Source organism: Balaenoptera ricei, chromosome 20, assembly GCF_028023285.1.
Source record: "Balaenoptera ricei isolate mBalRic1 chromosome 20, mBalRic1.hap2, whole genome shotgun sequence".
Taxonomy (NCBI): domain Eukaryota; kingdom Metazoa; phylum Chordata; class Mammalia; order Artiodactyla; family Balaenopteridae; genus Balaenoptera; species Balaenoptera ricei.
The window spans coordinates 10528962-10552585 of NC_082658.1; the positions used below are offsets into that span (position 1 = coordinate 10528962).

Consider the following 23624-nt stretch of genomic DNA (forward strand, 5'->3'; position numbering starts at 1 on the left):
GAAGCGTAGTAAGCCATTTTGGTTAGAGCTAGCGGGGAGGAGGTTTCGGAGCCAGGCACGCTGAGGCTGGGGTCTGCCCCAGCCCCCAGAACAGCTGAGCGCAAGGCAGGACAGTGTCAGTTGGCCCCCAGCCTGCACGGTGCGTGACTCACCCTCACGCTCACAGAAGCCCGGGGAGTGGGGGGATCGCTACCCCAGTTTCACAGGTGAATAGCACAGGGCTCAGCCAGTCGGTGAGGCCACCGGTCAGTGAGAGGGAGAGCAGGATGTGGCCCAGCCCCGAGCCCCCCCGCCTCATCGACCGACTGACCGACCGTGCTGCCCTGGGGACCCCAGGGTCTCTCATTCCTGAGCAAGCTGGGAGAGGAACCCTCCCTGACTTCCCTCTCCCTCATCCGCCTTCCCCGTCACCTCCATCCACTGAACCAAGAACTGATTGGATGTACTACGACTGGCCGAGGGCTCCCAAGGCCGTCCCCGTTAACGCCCCCAGACTCCAGAGCCAACACTGTGCCCTCCCTTCTTTCCTCCCTTTGTTCTGTCCACGTAGACACCGGAGCTGCTCGTCAGGGAGAAAGCTCCATCCCATAATAAACAGCATGAACTATTTATAACCCTGAAAACATCATTATTATTATTTTTCTTCCCTCCACAGACAATCTCGCACAATCCTGCCCAGTGCACACCGCGCGGACGGCAGGGCCATGGGCCGGGCGCTTCCTCCAGCCCTGCCCGCCCGGGGAGCAGATGGCGGCGTGGGCGTTAGGTACCAGCCTCCTGGCAGTCCGAACATCTGTTCCCGTTAGAAAATGCTAATTGCTATCAATCAGGACAGCACCTACCCACATTTACATGCAAGCGCATACACGCGCGCGCACACACACACACACACAAATACATCGAAATTTCTCCAAGCGCAACACTCCCTGCATGATAACTAGGTGGTTGGTGCCTTTGCCACACGGAGGCCAGCGCCTCCCCGTAGGCTCCACCTGGACTGCGCAGCCTCTCCAGGACCTGCCTTGGACCCACAGCAAGGAAGGACGTTAAGGAGTCCCTCAGTGGATGACTGGGCTCCAGCTCCCATGGCCTCTCATCTGCCCATCTGGGGGCGGACACAGGGTCACTGGCTCTGCGCAGTGGGGGTCGGGTCACCTGGACAGAATGCCTGCAGAGACCAGACGTTCCTTTGAGCTCTCCTTCTCCATTTGGCTGGGGCATCTACATCGGTGACCTCTCTCCGAGCAAAGGTTCTGGGTGCCCTATACCTCCCAGGAATAACCGAGCCAGATCTTTCAGCCCAGAGGTCTGTCCCACTTCCAGATCTGGAGGGTGGTCCAGAAGGTTCTGCCCCCCACCCCATGTGCTTGTGGGGAGATGCTCTGCAGCACCGTTCACGGCCCCGAGGCCGGCCTCCTCTGAACGTGTGTTGCGCCCCATGTGCTGGGACCAGCTTTTCCTGCCCTCAGGTGTCAGGTGGGACCTCGCCCTTGCTGCCAGCCTCCATCCCCCAGCATGGGGCCCTGGGCTTCACTAGACCCGTGGACCACAGTTTGATTGACACATCTCCTACTTCCCCAGACCCCAGTGATCTGGAATAGTCCTGGGGGCCAGGGGGCACGGTGCTTCCCACCACAAAGCCTTGTCCTCCTGAAGGAACACAGACCCAGGCTGCTCCCCCCGTGGGAGGGCAGTCTGCAGCGATCCAAGATACTGACAACAGGTGACTCTCTGCCCAAGTGTGCAACCTGAGGGCCCCAGTGCTTCCAGAAGGTGGGCTTGGAATATCAGCCTGTTATATAAGGAGAAACGAGCATTCTCCTGAGAGCCCTTCCCCATCCCACCCGCCAACACACACACACGCCCTGAAGAAAGCAAGCAGTTTTGCTCTTTTCCTCCTGGGTGGCAGGTGTTGCTGCTGTTGGGCCCAGGGACTGGTCTGAGTGGTCAGCTCAGATGACTGAAGGAGCCGTGTCCATGTGGACAATTAGCCAGGCCCAGGCTCCTCTCACCTGGGGATCCAGGCACCAGGTGGGAAGAAGGGACTCCGGACACGGCTGGCAGGTGACCTCCTGACGGTGTAACATCACTGCCACTTGTGAACCCCGGCACGGGGCTGCCTTCACTCCCACGGTGATGGGAGGAGGTGCACAGCTACGCAAGACAGTTAGGAGAGGCCGGCAGGTCACACTTCCTCATCTGCTCTCGTTCCCCAGTGTAGGAATTTCCAGGGAGAGCAGAAAATAAGGAGCTGGGCGGGGGCACAGAGGAGAGGAGGAAGGAGGGAAAGGGCAGAAAACCTTACACAGGCTCCAAACACCTTTTCAATTGTTCTGTCTTTAGGAAGGTCCTGCGAACACACACGGGATGCTGGGACACGGCCACATGATGTCCGTGGAGCACGTTCCCATTGGACTCGGGCACCAGGACTGCTGTCCCCACTTCCTGCCCTGCCTGCCTGAAATAGAAAGGTTTAAAAAACCCACCAAGCAACTTCTGCCCTGGACAGCTCCCCATCTGCCAAGGTGGGCAGCAAGACCTGTGTACACCTGTCCACCGAGCTACTCTCCCCTACGGCCCTGTGGCCTGCGACCATCAGCATCAAGGGGAATGTTACCCCGGACCTGTTCCATGCCAGGCTCCGGGAGCTGGTATGTGGTTTCCCGGGCTCCACTTTAACTGGGCTTGTCTCTGTTCAGAATTCCGTGTTGCTCTCCACTAGGTCTGTGAGTGCTCAGCGTGGAGACCTTGAGTAGGGTTCCCAGGAAGTGTCCTTCTCGGACTGGATCCCTCCCATCGTGCTCTCCCAGCCTCTGATTTCTCCTGCAGCTCCCAAGCACGCCTGGCCTGTCTCCCACTCAGGAGCCTGGACTCAGGCCCTGGAGGAGGTCCTTCTCCAACCCCAGGGACACTGCATAGTGCCGCCCCCTGGCCCAGCACCTGCAGCTTCCCCCGCGGTACCCCTCAGTCTGCATCCCTTCCCTGTGGAGACGCAGAATGCCCCCTCGACAGGTGCCCTGTGGGACACTGGGGATGCAAGGACCATGACCACACCAAACCTGAGCGCTAAGTCCAGTCCCAGGAGCCATCATCTGGCCCAGTTTCTCAACCCCAAATGTGGACATCTGGGGCCGGGTCATTCTCTGTTGGTAGGCACTGCTGTGCGCACAGGAGGACACTTAGCAGCTTCTCTGGCCTCCATCCACGAGATGCTCACAGCCTCCCCCGTTCGTGACAATCAAAAACGTCTCCAGGGCTTCCCTGGTGGCGCAGTGGTTGAGAATCTGCCTGCCAATGCAGGGGACACGGGTTCGAGCCCTGGTCTGGGAAGATCCCACATGCCGCGGAGCAACTGGGCCCGTGAGCCACAATTACTGAGCCTGCACGTCTGGAGCCTGTGCTCCGCAACAAGAGAGGCCGCGATAATGAGAGGCCCGCACACCGCGATGAAGAGTGGCCCCCGCTTGCCACAACTAGAGAAAGCCCTCGCACAGAAACGAAGACCCAACACAGCCATAAATAAACAAATAAATAGATTTAAAAAAAAAAAAACGTCTCCAGACATTGCACGGTTGCCCCCAGCTGAGTCCAGGGTTCTAACCAGAAAGCCTTACAGACGACAACAATAACCTAGGTGGTCGTGCTCTCCTGTGGAATGAACAGTGTCAGGGACAGTGGAAGGCAATTCGCCCTGCCTGGGAGGTCAGGAGGGCCTGTGAAGGCCTCACAGAGGGGAAGGCAGCGGCGCTGGGCCTGGAGGAGGAGCTGGACGCTTACCAGCTGTGAGGAAGGGCAGGGCGGGGAGGATAAGGACGGAGAGGCAGCAGTGTGGGCGGGACAGCGAGGAGGGAGGGAGGGGCCAGAGGGCACAGGACAGATCAGGGGCTAGACGTTGAAGGCCTTGGATGTCACAACCAGATGCCACATGTCACATGTCAGTCCTGACCATCATTCCAGGAGGTTCCTTGCGCACATTTCCACATCCCTTCCACCTTCTGCCTGGCTTTCCTCCCTTCCATCCTCATTTCCCACTTCACAGCTTTCCTGCCTCATTGGTTGACTAAGGCCTGAGAGCTGAGAGAGGCCCTAGTTAAGCATGAGAGACTGCAGAGCAAGGAAATACTCCCACCCCTATAAGATAAAAAGGGATGAAGTTTAAAAATAAGCTTTGTAATAATAATAGTAAGCAATGAAAATAATCAGTGACTTCCAGAGAGGGGGTGGGTGGGAATAGATGGATGGACGATGATGGGTGATGGATGAATGGATGGATATACGCATACATAAATGGATGATAGATACATGAATGGGTGAGTGAATGGATAGATAAATACATGTTTGATAGATATATACATACATACATATGTATACACATATACAGATAGATACATGGATGGATGGATATATATATATAGAGAGAGAGAGAGAGATAGCAAAAAAAATCCTGCATTTTTTCTCTGTACATTCTCCTTTGGGGTTCATTTCAGAAAGGTTGGCCCAGGGCCCTGATGTTTAGTGCTGGCTGAGGAGCCGTGTCCAAGCCTGGACTAATTCTCACGGGGCATGAGTGAGGCGGTCTGGATCTGTGCGGAGCAGGCTCCAGCCCAGGGTTCTGCTCATCTCTTGGCAGCACCAAGGCCCCATGACTCTCCCTTTCTGTCCTGCAAAGCCCCTCCAGGCCCTGGGGCCAGCCCTGAGCTGAGATGGGCTTGGAGCGGAGTGCCCACACTCCATGTCAAGTCCCGGCCCTGCCACATGCCCCTGGCTGGATAACTGTGCCCACATCCCTGTCTCAGTGCCCTGCCGATGAGGACCTGGCCACCTGCTCTCAGACCTCCCAGCGGCGAGGAGGGGCTGCTGCTTGCACTCCCCAGATCTCTGTTGTATACGTTGGTCTTTGGGTCTGATTCTCCCCCAAGCACACTAGGGGCTGCACGGAGCCTGCCGCACTGGACTCCCCACCTCTGCCCACAGCTGGACACAGCCGGATCTGTGACCCCAGGAAGCAGATTCCTTTCAAGGTCCTAGGCCTTCCTGGTGGGTCCCCCCTCCTCCCAACAGGAAGTGATAATGTGGGCCAAGGAATGTTCCACGTAAGGGGGAGGGCAGCTTGCTGGGCCAGAGTCAGGAGAAGATGCATGAAGTGGTGGGGGAGAGAGATTCAAGGTCCTCTGCTTACTGAGGTATACCTCCAGACCTGGGCTCCTCCCACAGAAATACACATCTCACAGGGTGCTCTGAGGATTAAATAAGAGCCCAGTGTGAGAATTTTGCACACATGTGTGGGTTGTCCTGCCAACCACAGGCTGTATTTTATCAATCTCTGTACCATCCTATTCTTAGCTCAGGACCCACAGCACCAGGCTGTTTCCTCCCCTTAACGTGCTCCATAAACGTTGGAGAGTGAATATGTACACACTTGGATTTCATCCTAACTATGGATGTCACCAGCCCAAGAGATCACCCCACCCTCAATGGTCAACATGGGTGTGTCTGAGACATCACCCCACCCTCAATGGTCAACATGGGTGTGTCTGAGACAACAACCCACACCCAGTGGCCAACATGGGTGTGTCTGAGACAACAACCTACACCCAGTGGCCAACATGGGTGTGTCTGAGACATCACCCCACCCACACAGAGGAAAGAGTAGAGATTGTTACCAGCAAATTTGGCAGGCTGGTGGGGGTGGGGTGGTGATTGGGAGTGGGGTGTCTTCACCGAGTAGCTCATCTCTAGGGTACTGGGCGCTCTATATGAAATGTCATAGCATTATATGAAGAGGCTCATCAGATTTCACAGGTGATGGTATTAAAATTCATCTAATCCAATCCACGCCCCACGAACACACACGTGCACCTCACGTTAGAATCCCTTCCCCCACATCCCCACCAAGTGCTTCTCAAACCAGGGAACCACCCCCACCCACCGCCTTAAGCCCCTCAAGGAAACATGGTGATGAGATGGGGATAGCTGAGTAAGCACATACAGCATTTCTAAAGCGTTTCAGCCAAAGTATTTTGGAGAAATAGTACTGTTATGTTACAACCAGCAAGAGCATATTGTGGATAAGACGCGTAAGATCTGCATGAATTTTTAAGATAACAAGACATCAAAGAAATGTCAAGTTTCCTTGGACCCCCTTCTGGCAACAGATGCCCAGTCTTTCAGGGGTGCAGGTTTAATATTCCTGCCCTTTTGGAGTCTTCAGAGGAAAAATTCATACCTCCAGTGAAATGCTGTGTGCTCTCTATCACCCAAGACAAACCATTTAATCTCCCTTTTCCTGAGCACAGCCTACCACGTACAGGTGCACGTTCTACCTCTGGGATGCACCATCACATTAAAGAAATTATAACCAGTCCTTCCTTTAGACTCAGAAAACGAGAAAAACTCACTCAAATTAATTTCTTCATAGAAGATAAAATAAGGCTTGTACCTGCCTCAGCGAAAATGCCTCCTGAAAATGCCTGCCTTCCAAATGGAGGCGGGTCTTGGGCCCATGCATGCCTTGCTCTGGAGGCTGGGAAGGATGAGTAGTCTTCCCTAGGAGTGGCCCACCGTGTATCTGAGCTCCTGGAAAGTGGGGTCAGAATGCAATGCTCCAAGTACGCACCGGGGACCGAGAGCAAAGCGTTTTTGCAAAGAGTGTATGGGGCTAGGTGAAATACTAAATAATTATTGATAAAAATCATTATGCTCTTGCCTTGGGAACTTTTTGAGCAGCAGAATGGTCTAGAACAGTGGCCAATCCAATGATATTCTGGCTCACAAACAAAAGAAAACGTTCAAAGGCCACCTCTGGTCACGTCTGGTGCAGGTGACATTTGTCCTGGTTGTCCAGGAGGTTACCTAGCACTTGGGTGTGCAAGCATCTGCTTCCTTAGCTGCAAACAGCACAACAGAAATTAAGACACACAAACCTATAACCTCTCAACCAAATATACTGTTTAAAGGATAACCATGGTCTGAAAGTTCTTTGTATGGCAACATGCTCTCCTTACTCTGTAAATGCTGTTGAGTGAGTAATGTGCTCCCGTCCCCTCGGACAGGGTCTGCCATGGACCAGATTATTCCTACATCACACCTGGGGTGAAGGGAGTGCATTTCAAGAGAGACAACAATGTCTAGAACACTATATCAAGACGTTCTGTGGAAAGTCTTTTATGGAAACCTACTATGTGCAGGGCTATGGGAAGAACACAGAAACAGCAGAAGGCTGTGCCCTTAAGACACCCAAGAGAGGAAAGGAGACAGGCAAAGAGGGGAAACATGGACTCAGGAGGAATTTCCGTGGGCAGAGAATGTAGAAGGGCAGCCCCAGTGCCTGCTTCACATGCCTTCCAGCTGCCCTCTGTGGACTTGGAGGGATAGAACCAGAGGGCAGAAAGCAGAGAGGGGCAGGGCCTGGGCCATGCCAACTTGCATCCATCCCAGAATCTTTCCCCCAAACCTGGGTTGATGGGTGTGCCTGCTGGGACCCCTCCAGGCAAACCACAGTGGCCACACTGTTTGGGGGGAGGTGGGTGTCATCCTTAAAGAAAACTTTTTATTTTGAAATAATTTAAGACTCAAAGAAATTGCAAAAGTAGTACAGAGAATTCTTGTGTACGCTTCTGTTACGGGCTGAATTGTGTCCCCTCAAAATTCATATGTTGAAGCCTTAACCCCCAGTACCTCAGAGTGCGGCTGTACTTGGAGAGAGGGTCTTTAAAAAGGTAATTAAGTTTAAATGAGGTCATATGGATGGGCCCTAATCCAATCTGACTGTGTCCTTATGAGAAGAGGAGGCTAGGACACAGACACACAGAGGGACGACCATATGAGGACACAGGGAGAAGACGGCCGTCTACAAGCCAAGGAGAGAAGCCTCAGAAGAAACCAATCCTGCTCACACCTTGATCCTGGACTTCCAGCCTCCAGAACTATGAGAAAGTCAATTTCTTTTTACCACCCAGTCTGGGGCACTTGGTCATGGCAGCCCAAGTAAATGAATGCACCCTCACACATGACCACATCCCCAAACAAGGATGCTGCTCTGGGTACACCAGTCAGCCACAGAGCTTATTCAAACTTCACCAGTTTTGTGATCTGACTTATGTATCCTCTGTATCTGTGCTTCTCAGACTCTCTGTGGCAAAGACCTCACTGTTTTACTTCTAATTTATTGCAGACCTACATTTTGGTTTTTTGTTTTTTAAAGCTATAAAAATGGGATTACTGGAAGAATGGAATAAAAAGACATACAAAGCCCAATTTCTTATTATTAGATTCAGTAGACACAAAATTGGACAGAAAACTGCTCTTTCACATTGGCTGTAAAAGGCTCTAAATGAATACTTCCATCCTCATCTTGCAGAGACCAGGGCAGCAGCTCACAGGCAGGCACTGGTCCTTGGACCTCACTTTGAGTAGCTCTGATTTGGATCACAGAGACACGTGAGCCAGTGCTGTCACCAGGGAGCAGCTGTGGGATCAAATTCTAGATGGCCCCATGCTAACCATTCCTCTGTAGCTCAGTTTCCTCAGGGAACCTAGCTTATAGGGTCATTGTGAGGATTAACAGAGATGAGGACCTTGGCTAAGATACCTGAAACATGTGTTAGCTGGACCAATATCCAAGCCCCAAGTACTGCTTTAGAGGCTCCAGGCCCACGGGCGTCTACCACGTGAGGTTGTTTTATGAGTGTGCTGTTTGATCTATGCTGAACTTGGGTTTGTCTTCTGATTGCTTCCAGGTCCTTCCGGAACGCTGGCATCCTGCTGAACCCCCACCAGTAGCTGCAGGTGGCCACACCCTGCGAGCTTCCTGCAATTCCAGCAGTTACTCAGCCACACTCAGTGACACAAGGTCACTCAAAATCACCATCTGTCCATGCGCCACCTCCTCTCCCGCCTCAAAGAAAAAGAGAAAAATGATTCTGTTCCACCTCCATGTTTTCTCCCCTACACACACACACACACACACACACACACCCCACTAACGTTAAGCTTGTCTCGACCTCTACTTCTAAATTAATTTTTCTTCCTGAGGCATTTGCTGACACTCCCTTTCTGTTCTTTGCCCCTCAGAACACCGATGTCTTTGAAAACACCAGGCCTGGGAATATTTAATGTATCCTTGCAAATCGGATAAAAATATAATTTTCTCCCAATCCATAAAAATCCCCATTCATCTGTTTGCCCTTTGAGGGGAGTTCACTGCCACGTCAACGCAGAAGAACAAAGTAAGGCTTCTATGGAATCAGATCCAGGGGCCTAGGCCGGTGCCCGTCTGGCAGTGGGACCAGCAAGCATACGTCAACTTCTGGGTTAGGTCGGCTCACAAACCCTCATGGTCCCCAGTAGCCCATTCTGAATCTAGAATCAGTGGATTTGTACAAATCCATGTAGAACCTCTCACACCTCTCCGTTCAGGATTTCTCCTTGAAGTCCGAAGTTCTTTACAGGAACTGCATGTGATACATGCACAAGCGTGTCAGCATAGCACGCTGAAGCACAAAAACTTGTCCCTCCCTCCTCTCCACGCACCTGCCTGCTGCTGTTGATGGTGATAATCATTTACAGCTCGGACCAGAAGACATGGCCCTGATACCGATGGCCCGTAATCTCACGGGAAGATGCACCATGTGCACATGAAGATGACTGGGAACGGCGTTTTCCCAGGAGGCCACCCCACCCACGTTGGACTTTTCTATCCGTAGACTTCAATGCAGCTGGTACCAGGCTGTGTGCAGCCTCACCTCCTCCTCGTCCCCTGGTACCTTTGTTCCTTTCTCTACTGGCCTCCCCCAGTTCTGGATTCTCACTCCCGCACTTCCGCCTCCTGTAGCCTGCTGGGCTCCCCAGCCTTCAGAGCCTCCACGTTTCTAACCCCCGGTGCTGCTGCGCGCCCGACCACCTCCTTCCCCCGAGGCCTCTCTCCCTCACCTTCCCAGGCTCGGCCCTGACTTCCTCTTCCCATCCCTTCCTTCGGGCCTCCCGAGCCTCCAGGGAGACCCTCACTGGCCCGGCTCTGAAACAGCTCCCAAGATGTGCGGCAGGAACTATTTACTTTTAGTTTGCTCTCAAGACCAATCTCAACAGTGGACCGATGGGAAGGGGATGACACAGAAAGGATCTCAGCCAAAAGCACCTGGCACTGCTGCCCCCTCTTGAATTACAGAGGACCTATGACCTTGGGTTGGGGTTTTCAAGAAGCCCCTCTTATAGCTTGAGGGTTCTGGCCTTCACTTCCTAATTGGCCTATGGGTACATTCTTATCATTGTCTTTAAAATGACCAATGATGGTACTTCTGGGCGGGGGACAAGTAGAGTTCACGGTGTCTAGGCTCACCTTCCTCCCCAGTAGTCTTGGCGGATACAGTAGGTAGAATTGTGCCCCCCCAAAAGGATATCTTGAAATCCTAACCCCAAGTACCTGTGACTGTGACCTTATTTGGACTTAGGGTCTTTGCAGATGTGATCAAGTTAAGATGAGGTCCTCCTGGAGTAGGGGGGCCCTAATCCATAGCCAGTGTCTTCATAAAGTGAGGGAAACTTGGACATACACATACATACACAGAGGGGCACGGTGTTTCAAGACACAGGGACAGACAGACACCGAGGGAAGAAGTCACGTGGTGACGGAGGCAGAGACCGGAATGATATGTCTGCCAGCCAAGGAACGCCGAGGGCTGCCAGTGACCACAGAATCTGGAGAGAGAACGGGGCCCTGCTGGCACCTTGACTGCAGACCTCCAGCCCCCAGAAGTGTGAGAGAATAAATCTCTGTTGTTTTAAGGCCTGCCGTTCCGTGGTCCTTTGTTGCGACAGCTCCAGGACTCTCCCACAGAGCATCTGAATCTGGAGATGCCCCCGCCACACACACAGGTTCCCCATCTCAAAGCTCTGGGCTCTGATGAGACGGCTGCTGATCGCTGCCACTCTTCTCAGACTATTTCCATCCTGGGAGCAGCCAGCAGCGCTTCCCTTCCAGCCCCAGAGCTGAAGCTACATCTGGAAACTCTTCTCACCCTTAATTGTTCTTAATGCTTTAACACACTGAGTGACTAATGGGCTCTAATTGGACAGCTCCGTCGTGGAGGGGGTGCTCTGACAGCGCCCTCTGCCACCCGCCCAGCCTCCTGGGCTGCTCACTCCCAGAGTTCAGAGGTCACCAACAAAAAATATGGGCCTGTTCTCCTATTTTTAAAAAGATGTCACACCAGTGCCAATAAGCGGTTTCATCCTTCAACCAACAAACATGAGGCAAAGAAAAGGATAGCGAAAAAGCCAAAAGCAGATGGGACAACATATCATCAGTGCCACCGAGGTTTGTGACACCTGTCTTGGACAGAAAGAGGGGTTCTTGGAGGCAAACCCGGCGCTAGTGAATGTTAAAGAGGCTGGAAGATTCCAGCCACAGAGAAACAGGGTCCAGGCCTTCCCCACGCAATCAGAGGAAAGGAGAGGGGAGAGAGAGAAAGAGAGACAGAGAGACAGAGAGAGACAGAGAGGGAGAGAATGAATATAAGGAGAGGGTTCCAGACTCTTCCCCCTTCCTCATGGGCACATCCCCAGAACTTGTTCTAGTAGTAAATGTTCAGAAGGAAGGATTAAAGCTGACCTCAGTGCTCTCCCAAGTCTTCTTTTCCAAACACACTTAGCAATAGAAGAGCAACCACAGGTATTTCTAGAAAGACTCATTTTTCCAAAAGCTGGCTCAAGCTAAAGTCTTCAAATTAAAATATCAGGCATGAGAAGCAAATAAGATGCCTCTGCAAGAAGGGAGAAACACCAGCCTCAACGTTCAGGTGCGTATTACCTGTTCCACCCAGCAGCCACCGGGACTTCCTCATGCGTGGCAGGAATGTATTAACTGCAAGTGTCAGAGAAACATCCCATTAGCTTCTGGTGTAACCAGATAAAGTCACGCTCTCCCTCTCCCCACCACTGGGGAGACATTTACCTCGATGCTCTAGAAAGCTCTGTGTGCATTAATATTGCTGATGCGGGCAGGCTTTGCTATGGCTTGGCCCCCCGAGGGTGCCATGTGATGGATTCCAGTTTAACAGCTTTTAAAAACAAGCAGACAAGAGACGAGCGTGATGGATTATGCAGGAAGCACGCTCATTCGGGAATGATTTATGGGAAGTCGCATGTTGCCGCTCAGGGGTCCATCCCCTAGGGTGGGAACTGGGGTAGACAGATAGGTTCTAATATTGTTGAGGGGGACAACAGCCTGAAGTGCCAGCTGCACAGCCACGACACGCTCATGCCTGACCCAACACGAGTGGGGCAGCCCCTGCTTCGGCACACGCTCTCCCCTGTACTTGAAAAAGTGCGACTGGCCCAGCCCAAAGCCATTCTTCTTGGGTGTGGACTTTCCCCTTCTCTCTCCCCTGCCGGTTTTAGGAGCGCCCTCTGAGGGGCCAGAGGTCAGAGCAGAAGACTTTGTTCATCTCTCAGCTCCCCCACCCCAAAAAACGTCTGGAGAAGGAACAGCCAGCTATGCCCTCTGCTCTGTCTGAGTGACCGTGACGCACAGCACCGAGGGTTGGAAGGAGTCAGACCGTCCAATGAGAGTGGTGACAGGGAGGGGAGAGGAATGGGGAGGGTCGCAGACAGAAGAGTGTGTGATGCCCACTGCGAGTTTCTGTTCTGGATACTGGCAGGCGGGTCCTGCCCTGTTGATCTGGAGCGCCCATCTGCCCCCGGCCTCTGCCACTGCACATAAGAGACAAATCTCATTTTGCAGCAGATTAATTTCCACCCATGATTTTAATAAGGACTCAGAATTTACAGTAAAATCCAAATCAAATCCATATTTAAAGGTTGAGCCTCAGAATGGGATCTAATTTATGGGACCCTTTCCAAGGCAGAGGAAGGGAGCCAGGGATGGAACAATGGCTTGGGAGGTAACAGCGTCCTCCCATGCCCTCCTCTGACCCCTTCCTGGCCCCACCTGCCCCCAGGGCTCCGTCAGGGATGCGTCTGCAGTGATGGGGAGCTACACTAGACAGTCCCACACGCCACAGGAAATGCAACAGCCCGCTCACCAGAGCAGAAGCTCCTGCATGCTCTTCCGTGCAGTTTCTCCATCACGGATCCCAGAGTACCCCTAGGGAGCACTTTCTCCAGGCAACCTTCCACTGCGAGAGGGCATGGAAGATGTATATATGCAGGGGCTCCATACGTCCCTGTGTTGGCGCCTCTCCCCACCACCGTCATCCCCCAAACCTCCATCCCCCAGGCCGACTTGTCTCCAAAACGCCTGCCCCTGCTGCTCATGATTAAGTCACGGATGAGGGGGCCTCTGGGGGAGAGAAACCAGGTGGGATGCCTGCTGCCCCATGCCTCATTTTCTTTTCAGACCTCAGCTCTGGAAGCATGGGGGCACCTGGAGGGTGGGTTTGGCAGCCCCCCCTGAAGCCTGCATCTGGATCCCACTGAGAAGAGTGGGGGCACCGCCACTGGGTGGGAGGGTGTCTGCAGGGGGTCAGCAGCCGGCACACCTGACCGCTGATCAATGTGCCGGGCCCTCTCCCTTCAGACCCACCACCCACCTGAAGGTGATCAGAAGGTGATACACAGAGCCCAGCTACCTCTGCAGGCTTCAGTGCTGCTCAGGGCGAACAGGACGTGAGGGTCTTCCCTTTGATGCTTCTCTCCCCTGGACTTCACCCCACTGGAAGGGAGAAGACCCTTGATGCGCATTCCCTATTTCATAACTTCAAGCATGCCTTCGGAAGCCACAAGGGGACAGAAAGGGCGTGTGCACCCAGGAGCCTCTCGGGGTGGAAAGGAGCTTGCATAGCCACTCCTCTGACCCCCAAATTCCCGGACCTGCCATCGGGATCGGCCAGTCTAGTGCTTTCAGCTTCCACAACACCAAGGATTTACCTTTTTAGGAGAATGCTCGTTCTCAAACCCACAGAAAGGTGAGGCTGGGGCCTGCAACCTCCTTCAAGGAGGCAGCAAGAATACCTTCCCAGGGATCACAGAGCTGATCCACAGTCACCCGCCCTCAGGATGTGGGCACTCTGCTGCCCTTCCCCCAGGGACAGAGCCAGGTGCACTTGCTCAGAACCAGGAGCCTGAGATTAAGGGGATGGTGCATGACCCTAGGGGTTCTTTGGCTTACACTGAGGTCAGCCCCAAACCATGTGTCCAGTGAGGGTGCTTCAGAGAGCTGGCAAGGCTGGTATCTCGGTGCATGCAGCAACAAAGGGGCTGCGGAGGATGGCGCCCTGGCACTGGTTTTATGGCAACGCTGTGGGGAGCCCCAGAGAGGAAGCCTCAGAAGGTCCCGGGGGATTGAGACCTTCTGATCGGTCGTGAGGACTTGCTCCTCTGTCCCAGTGTGGTCTGGGGCATATGGTCTTCCTTTCCGGGCTCGCTAAGTGGTCTCCAGTGGTTTAGGGAACGGAATGCCAGCATGATTTCAGTGTAAAAGAGGGGTTGTTCAACATACTCAGCTCCAGCACGTCCCCAGACCCACACCTTTCTCATCCCAGGTCCATGGCACGGTCACCCCTCCCTGGGACAAGCAGCATCCTCCTTGCTGGTCCCCCTGCTTCTGCTCTGACCTCCCTTCCCTGTTTGCCCCCCACCCAGAAGGCAACGTCGTCTTCATACAACTCAAATCAGGTCATTCATCCCTTGCTCAGAGCCCTTCAATGGCTCCTACCATCCTTAAGACAAAATCCAAAATCATTAAGCCTGACCTAAAAGCTTCTGAACGTAGCCTGGTCACTCTCTACCTCACCTCCTTCCATGCCCTGCTCACCCACTCCACCCTGGCAGACCAGCCTTCTTGCTGCTTCTCCAATGTGCCTGTGTGTCACTGCCTCAGGGCCTTTGCATCTGCCGCTCCCCTGCCTGGACCTCTGCCCTCAGAGCCCTGCCAGGTCGCCTCCTTCAACTTCTGCTCACACCAGCACCAGGGGCCGCCCTGACCACCTGTGTGCTCAGCAACCTCCACGGTGCTCAATCACCTCGCCCACCTCATTTTCTTCATAGCCTTGTCACTACCTGACTTTGCTCTAAATAAGCATCTGTTTACCCTCCACGTCCCCACCAGAAGATAAACACTACGAGGGCAAGAACTTGGTGTGTCTCCACTGCATCTCCAGACCCGCACCTGGGCTCGGCACCTGGAAGGGCTCAGGAATGGCTGGATGACTGAATGCAGACCAGTCAGTGGAGCCATCAGCCCACTGAAGAAAAGGACCCAAATGCTCTGAGGCAGGAAGATAATCGATTTGCATCATGAAAAGAACACAAGCAGTGCATTCCTGCAGATCCACCAGTGTCGTATGTAGAATCTGATTCCATGGATTCTAAAATGGGCATCTTTTAAGGAGCATTAGAGAGACCAGCCTGTGTTCTGGTCTCTTTGCCCAGAATTCTTGTTGGCATCTTTCCGACTACGGGGTATAGGGGCTCTGGTCTTTCCTGCCCTGGATGACATGGACCCACCAGCTTCGTGCAGTTTCTCAGCGGGGAGCGGGGCTGCACGAACTCCAAGGTGGTGTAATAACGAGTTTTCCTGGTTTCTGTCCCTGGTACCTGAGAGGTAACCTCTAAAACCTGTGGAATTCCTGAAAGATCGGAGTGCCTTTTGTTATTCGTCAAGTCCCTTCAGACCACAGCTGACTTTATGCTAACCAGGTGGCTCAGGTAGACCCTCAGATAGTTTCAAGGAAGGGGTACTGGTTAGAGGTTTGGTATTTTCACTTCCCACCTCAGGGGAGGGAAGAGTTGCTAAAGACTGAGTTCAACCACGTGGCCAATGACATAATAAGACCCCGATAAAACTCTGGCACCCAAAGCTCGGGACCTTGGTGGTTGATAAACACATGGATGTTCTGGGAGGGTGAGCTGCCCTAACTCTATCGGGAAAGGGCATGACGCTCCAAGTCTGTCCGGGACCCTCCCAGACCCCTCCTGTGTGTATCTTTATAATAAAACGAATTGCAAGTATAGCACTTTCTTGAGTTCTGCAAGTTGTTCTAGCAAATTATCAAAACTGAGGGAGTCGTAGGAACCCCCGAATTTGTAGCCAGTGGTCAGAAGTGCAAGCGGCCCTGAGACTTGCAGCTGAAGTGGGGCAGTCTTGCGGGAGGACGGGCCCTAAGCCTCCGGGGTCTGCCAATAACTCTAGGTGGCGAGTGCCAGGGTTGAAGTACAGTCCAGCCACTGGAGGTGGGAACAGGGCAATCACTGAGTCCCCTCTAGAGCCAGATGAAGGCATCAGAGCCCATCACTGGGTTACAGGGCAATGTGCACGGCAGGACACAGAACCGTGCAGGGGAGGGTGAGACCCCAACCTTGGCCTCTACGGCATTTTGTGCTGACACTGGACAGTGGACACTACACCCTGTCCACCTTCCTTCCTGGGATAACAACTTCGCGGCCAGGCTGATGGACTTCAGCAGCCACTCCTTACAAAACCCCACCCAAGGCATTCCTGGGGATCTGCTGATTCTCCCTGCCCTACTCCCTGAAGCCACAGAAGATACCACAATCAGCAAACCAGAGCCAGCAGAGGAAGGTCCCTGCAATTCCCTCATGTAAAATAAAATCGCCGCATCAAGATGTTTTTCCACCACAAATGCAAACTCCGAGGATGGGTGTGGTGGGCAGGTGGCGCCTTACCTGGTAGTGGAAGGTGAGGTCTGTTTTGTGGTAGCAAGGAGGCCCCCTGGGGTTCTTTCTGGAACTCCCGTGGGGTGGAGGGTTACTAGGGAAGGCGAGTATCAGCAGGAAGAGCTTCAGGGTCTCAGAGACAGGCTTCCAACCTGAAGGAAAAGAAAAGAAAAAAGGTTAAATGCCTTTGGAGCAAACATCCGTTTTTTGATATGAAACAAACATTGGTGTTAATAAACAAGAGAAGAGAGAGCAGCTTCAAGGCCAGTTGGTTGCCACCAGGGATCACACCCCAGGGGAATAAGAGGAACCTTGAAGAAAACAAATCATTAGAACCTGACTGCTGCCTGGGGTGTGACGTCCTCTGCTGACCCCTGCAATTCTTTGACCCCACTGTGCTGGTCGCGAACCACCTTGTCTCATGCCCTCTCCTGCTCGTACTTCCCGCCTCACCCAGTTCAGATTCCAGGACCTGTCCCTGCCACCACCCAGGCAACTGCCTTGTCCCTCTCTTTTTAACAGGTTCCTCAGGTGATTTCACTCTCCTGACGCATCACTCCAAAGGTGTCCTATTTCACTGGGAGGAAACACCCAGATTTGCCTGCAAGCCGGGTCAATCCAGGTTTGGGGACTCTGAAGCTTATACGATTTAAGGGGCTGTCTAAGAAAATAAGACAAGATGGTGGATGCAAAAGTAAGGTGCAGGGTCTTACATGGGGCCCATGGGTGCATAACTTCATGGTAAATCCTCCTCTACCCACAGGACCCTAAGCAGTCTGGCCTCCTGCTGCACCACTGGCCCCTCCTCCGACCATTCCCCACCCCCTGCGGCCCCTGGGCCTCCTGACTGTCCCTCCACACTCAAGCACCTGCATCCCCCCTACATCAAGCCTTTGCACCAGCTGTTACACGGACAATTTCCCAGAAATTATCGAATCTGGTGTCACACAAATGCATTTGTTTCCTGTGGTCTTTCTTTGCCCCTCCCCCACCCCGGAATGCCAGCGTCCTGCGGGCACTTCATCTGTTTTATTCAACTCCATCTCCAGGGCCTGGAACACGTCTGGCACATCGTTGGAGCTCACTCAGTATTCGTCGAGTGAATAAATGAATGAATGAACGAACCCCCCCTTTTATTCTCCTGTTTCACACTCTTAGGTTTACTTAGAATAGCCTCCCGTGTCAGTCTCTAGAGCAGGAATTCCCAGGAAGCAGAAGGGAGCTGGTTGTTTCTGTTCATTTTGTTGGTGGTGGCTGGTTGGGTTTTGCAGGGGTAGGAGGCACCTGGGCCTTGGATTTTTTTTTTTTTTTTTTTTGCTTAATTTACTCCAACCGAGTGTGTGTGTCATCAGGCAAACAGGACACAAAACCATTTAGGGGATCCATTCTGATCATCCTGGAGAGACTGGCTTTGGGGCAGGGTTGTGAGATCATGTTGGCCAGGGAATGGTTAAGCTCTGTCCCACCCCACCCCCAGTGGAAAGACCCCCGTTGGCACATCCCCAGAAATCTCACAACAGAGATTTTTAAAAATAATAAAGAAAAAATTACCAGTTTTTTTCTTTTCCTAAAATCTGGTTACTTAAGGGAGCACTGCCCCATCCCAAAGGCAGGGCCAAACTCACAGAGCGCTGCCAACTGCAGAGACATGCCCGGGCACATGTGCCTTTCCAGTGACCATCCGTGCCATGCAAAGAGCCAGGAGCTGGGCATGGGAGAGGCCAGGAACAGCCCTGAGCTCCACAGGCCACTTTTCAAGGGGAGAAACAAGTGTGTGATCTGCTTCTCCTAGGTCAGTGGGCTAAATGCAATGAGAGGGATGGCTGGGGGAGGGGCTGGGGGAGAAAGAGGGGCTGAGGCGGAAGTGGAGGGAGCCCGGGTAGAGGCGGCTCCAGGTGGTAACCCCAGTGGCGGGGCTAGAAGGCAGGTAGGCTGGCTTCTCTTACAACTAAACGCTTGATTCTCAGCAGCCAGCATAAAAGGCAAGGGCTGGCGTTCATTCTCTACCAGACCCGCTGGAACAGGAGCCACGTAGGGCTGTGGATGCTGCCCAAGCAGGCACCACACCCCGTGTCCCTGGTACCTAAACCGGGAAAGAAAGCGACAAAGGAAAGGCCGCAAAAGTAGGGGGGACAGGCAGTAAGAATCCAAGGGATGCCCCCCAACTCCTCCAGTCCCCAGCACCCTGATCGTTATGGATGATCCCCAAATCCAGGCCACCTTCTCCAGGGGCAAATGCCTCCACATCCCCCACCCACCTGGCGCCCTAACTCTGCCCCACGTGCAGTGCTTGCCGAGAGCAGGGCCAGGGCCCGAGGGGGGCTCCTCTCCCCGCTTCATTTGTTTTCCTCCACCCGAGCTGAATGGGAGATTATCGAATAGCTTGTCCCTGGTTGCAGTGGCACATTTTCCCTCATTCCACAGTAGGAACCACCATCCATCACCCACACAGCAGAAGCCAGGCCCGCAGTTTCAGGGACCACAGGGCTCACCCAGGTGGGGTGCCCCAGCTCCCAGGATGCCAGGGGAAGGAACTGGTCCCATCCTGCCCACGGAGCTCAGCGTGGGTGGAGGCAAAAGGCCAAGCATGAAGTCACCAGGATGCCTCCCTCAAGGCCCACAAGGTTGGCTCGGTTGATGAGGGAAAAAGAAAAGAGCAGAAGGCCAAGCCTGCCCAGGGTCAGGCCCAGGGTCAAGGCTACAGCCTGTCATCTCGGACTCTGAGGCAAAAGGGTTGGCTAGGTCGCAGGAGCGATCTGCGTCTTCCTCGTTCTCGGAATTATATTTCTTGCGCCCGACCATGTGCCAAGCTCGGTGCCAGGCACCCGTGGTTCCAGGCTTTGCCAGAGCACACCCTGGGCGGGAGGCAGGCAGGGGCCTCCCACTGCTGCCCTGCAATCTGTGAGGCCTCCTCGCCCCTCCCACTGCAGGGAGGCAGGCAGAGGGGGAGAATTCAGAGGTCCCACCCCAACCCCTGCCCCACACCCATTCCAGAACCCCAGGGTCACCGGGGCACAAGGGCTCACTGTGGGCCAGGACTCTTCCCTGCTCCCCCTACCTGCTTCAGGATCCACACGCCTGGCATTAGTGGTGGATGCCCTCAAAATAATTTGGGGATTGACAGAGGCTTATATCCCAGGACGGCTGGAGATGTGATATAGAGAAGGCCCTGGATCTGTCAAGTGCCAGGCATGGTCCTGCCAAGGGCGAGGGCAGGGAGCCTGGGCAGGAGGGAGGGCTGAGTCTCAGAGGGCAGTAAAGAGCCCATTCCCACTGCCTGCCTCCCCACATCTCAGCTGTGAATTGAAGTCTCCCAGGCCTGTGGCCCAGTCTGACTACTCCAGCCCATGGCAGCTGCTGAGCCAACCCGGCTCCCAGCTCTGCTCCCAAGGTGGCAGGAGGCTGGGGGCTGCCTTTGGTGCTCCGACCCCAAAAGGCCTCCTGTTGGATTCTCGCCACTGGGGAGAGAAGACGGAAAAATTAACACCTGGACTTTAAAAAGTGTCTTCTGCAAAAAATAAGCCAACACAGAAAGGGGCACAGGCCTCAGCGGAGGCTCCTTCTAGAACAGACTTGTGTGGGTGACAAGGTCCTCTGGCCACCGTCAAACTCCAACCCTTCTGACGAGCAGCTACACAGCCAGGGACTGGGCAGTCAGCCCCTCCATTCCTCTCTGAGGGCCCCTGTCCTCTGCCCACCGTGCAGCTGGACTCTGTCCTGAGGGGCTGAGCAGAGGGGTCCAGGAGGAAGGGGGGAGGGAATTGAGAGGGGAGGGGAGTGAGGAGGTGGGGAGAGATGAAGGGACCGGAGGAGGGAGGAAGGGGGGAGGGAAGGAGGGGGGAGAACCTGGCTGAATCATCATCATCATCATCATGGAAATAGGACTGAACGTAGTCCCACGAGGGCAGACCTGTGTTGATCTTTGCTCACCAGGGCTCCTGGTACCTGGCCCAGTGCTGCACACAGTAGGTGCTCAGTCAATAAGTGAACAATGAAAAGAAGGAGAGGAAGGCACATCCGGTTGAGCAGTATGCAGGGGAGTAAGGTTTCTCATTAAAATTCCCAGCCAACCTTAAAACCAACACATGGAATTAACTGTTCTTAATTTGGGTCTGTCAGCGGGATGGTCTCCGACTCCCAGAGGTAGAATGACCTTCACATTCTACACAGCAAAGCCGGCAATCCGAGCCCACCAAAGCCCCTCACACTCACAGCTTCTCTTGCAGAGAGAAGGCCCAGCAGCCAAGCAGATATTCTGGATTTGCTTCCAAACCTCCAAGAGAAAGGTGCACTTGGACTTTAGGGCCCAAGGACAGGCTGGGACGACAACAGTCCTTTATAAAGTACAGGTCGCCTGAGGATGTGTTTTTATTTACAGGACTTGGGTTGAGGCAACACAGAGAAGCAGAGACAGCCCGTGAGCTAACATGGAGCCCTCCCTGGAGTGCCCTCCCTGGGTCCCCTGCCAGCACATGCACACCGTTGTGGGCTGGTGAGGGTGGGCGGGGGGGTGGGGGGGGGGCGGGGAGGCTGTTTAAGACAACAGCGCCCCCTCTGGGCATGTGCAGCCCTGCAAGTGCAGGTCTCGAATTTAGGATCCCTTCATCTCCTCCTTGGAACAAGGCACATAGTCTCTGCCCTTCATGACAGACTGGGTGACATTCCTGGAGACTCTGGGGCATTGGGGCGGAACAGTTTGGAGCATGTTCTCCTCCAGCCCCATCTCCGACATACTGTGTGACCCGGGACCAGCCGAATGAATGGCTCTGACCCTTTGCCCCATCGTATGAAGAGCCTACTGTGTGCAGACACAGACCCAGGAGCCGGATGTTCCAAGAGGTGTGGTGTCTGGAATGTCACTTGACCTGCTCCCTCCAGAGGCACAGGGATAATACATTCCAAAGGCTTTGCGCTAAATCAGAGGCATTTTCTCCTAATGCCTCAAGGAGTCAAATGAACTCTCAGGGCCCCTAGAGCCACAGGCCTCTTCACAAAGGTCAGCTATGGAACCCAGGAGCCGCCTAAGGGGGGGCAGGATGGAGTATAGGGGACCCCATTGCTTATGGCAAAGGTTTTCCCAAAGGACTCTGAAATCTTCAGAAATCAAGTTTTGGGGAGTCTGTTGTACTTTGTTTTAATGAGGATACTAACATTGCCAGAGATGTGCCTGCATTCTTGTGTGGCTTCCCAAAGGGACTCCAGAAATGGCATCAGCAGAATCCCAGAGGACTCAACATACACATCTTAGAAATGGGCTTTTCTCCCCAAATCACACCTTTCTGTTGCATTTCATTGCAGAAAATGGAGCTTTTTTAGTCCTCCAGTTCTGCCTGGCAGAAAGTAAAAGAAATTCAGAGTAATGGCACAGACTTTCCATAGAAACAGAGAATAGATTGGTGGTTACCAGAGACAGGGGGTGGGGAGTGGGGGAAATGGTGAAGGTGGTCAGTAGGGACAAACTTCCAGTTATAATATGAATATGTTCTGGGGGTGTAATGCACAGCATGGCGACTTTAGTTAACAGTGCTACAGATATGCTCTTGAAAGTTGCTAAGAGTATATCTTAAAAGTTCTCATCACAAGAAAAAAAATGTAACTATGTGAGGTGATGGCTGTTAACTAGACTAATTATGGTGATCATTTTGTAGTAAATACAAGTATCAAATTATTGTGTTGTACATCTTAAACGAAGACAAAGTTATATGTCAATTATATCTCAATAAAACTGGGAAAAAAATTCAAAGTAATGGCAGGGATTCGGTTTTCATTTTTAAAAACCATCCAAATTTCCACACCAAACAGAGCTGCGTATCCTGCTAACTATACCCATTCATTAAAACGTGGAGTCCTCATTCACTTGCCTGCTTTGTAGTTCAGCAAGGCACTGTGTTCCTTCCTTATTTTTCTGAAACCTGCTCCTCCCTGTGTGCCAGCGTCCCTTCTCCCATCTTCTCTCTTCAATCTCTCTCGAGGCATCTTTCAGAGATGCTGGCGGCGTTCCCCTCGATTTCTCATCACACCAATTCCACCTCAGTCTGCTTCCCCCAAAACATGAGCTAATAACCAAAACCAGAGCTTAAAATGGGACTCAAGCTAAGAAAGCAAAACTTGCTATTTCTTTAACCAAGAGAAGAATGTGAAGCATCTCATTTCAGTAGTAAAGATTATAGGGGATATGTAATATTCTGAATAAATGAATCTCCTCCTCCCATTTTTAAACCATTCTTGTGAAACCAGCTTTGTTCCTGACTCCTCTCATGCCTTATGAATCCTGTCCCTGGCAAAAATAATTTGGGTTTTATTATTCTGGCATCTAGTGGGAGTCTGTGACAATTTTACTGTAGCTCCGCTGGTGTTGCTTCTTCCTTTTTTAACACCAGTGTGTTTTAATAATAGTGTACCTTTAGGTATTGTTGAAATGTTACATTATTCAGCGTATCCAACGGGAATGGGAAGGGCCTCATGTAATTTATGTGTCCTCGGCGCTGTGCTTAAAGCTTGTGAAATGGAGGGGTGTCATTTGGGAAGCAATTTTCCCCAAGGTCAGGGAAAATTGGAGTGGCTGGAGACTGTGTGACCTGAGTGACAGCCGGGCTCAAGCTGGGGGCTCAGAACCCCTGACGTGAGGCTGGGACCAGTGGCCAAGGGACTCCGGGCCCCAAACCAGAAATATTCCCCAAATACAGGAGAACTCCAGTATACTGCTGGATTGCTAGGCTGCTTGGGTTTCGAGCAAATCTTGATGCGATGGCGTTGCCAAGGCATGATCCAAAGCGTTCTCAGGCTCTGCTGTCCATTTCCCTGCCTCCCTCGCCAAACTGGGGTTCCTATGTCTAGGAATCGATGACCGAAACCCCGGGATGGTTAACTGGGCCTATTCCAGACACGTCAGGGGACTTCAGGTCATCTGGTTCCCGCATTCTGGCCCTTCCAGAAAGCACCATTCCTGCGCCAAACATCCATCAAGTCCCTCCTATGCTAGATGCTGGGGA

At 53.0% G+C, this 23624-nt stretch overlaps 1 protein-coding gene across 7 annotated transcripts in view; it reads right to left on the bottom strand.

Annotated features, from left to right (window-relative positions):
• The window catches only part of RBFOX3 (RNA binding fox-1 homolog 3), a 439432-nt gene that overhangs the window by 308705 nt on the left and 107103 nt on the right, over window positions 1–23624 (bottom strand). For all 7 annotated transcript variants that reach the window (XM_059908969.1, XM_059908968.1, XM_059908966.1 and 4 more), the window contains exon 2: window positions 16642–16784. The gene's annotated coding sequence lies outside the window, so the exon portion shown is untranslated. The remainder of the gene's footprint in view (window positions 1–16641; window positions 16785–23624) is intronic.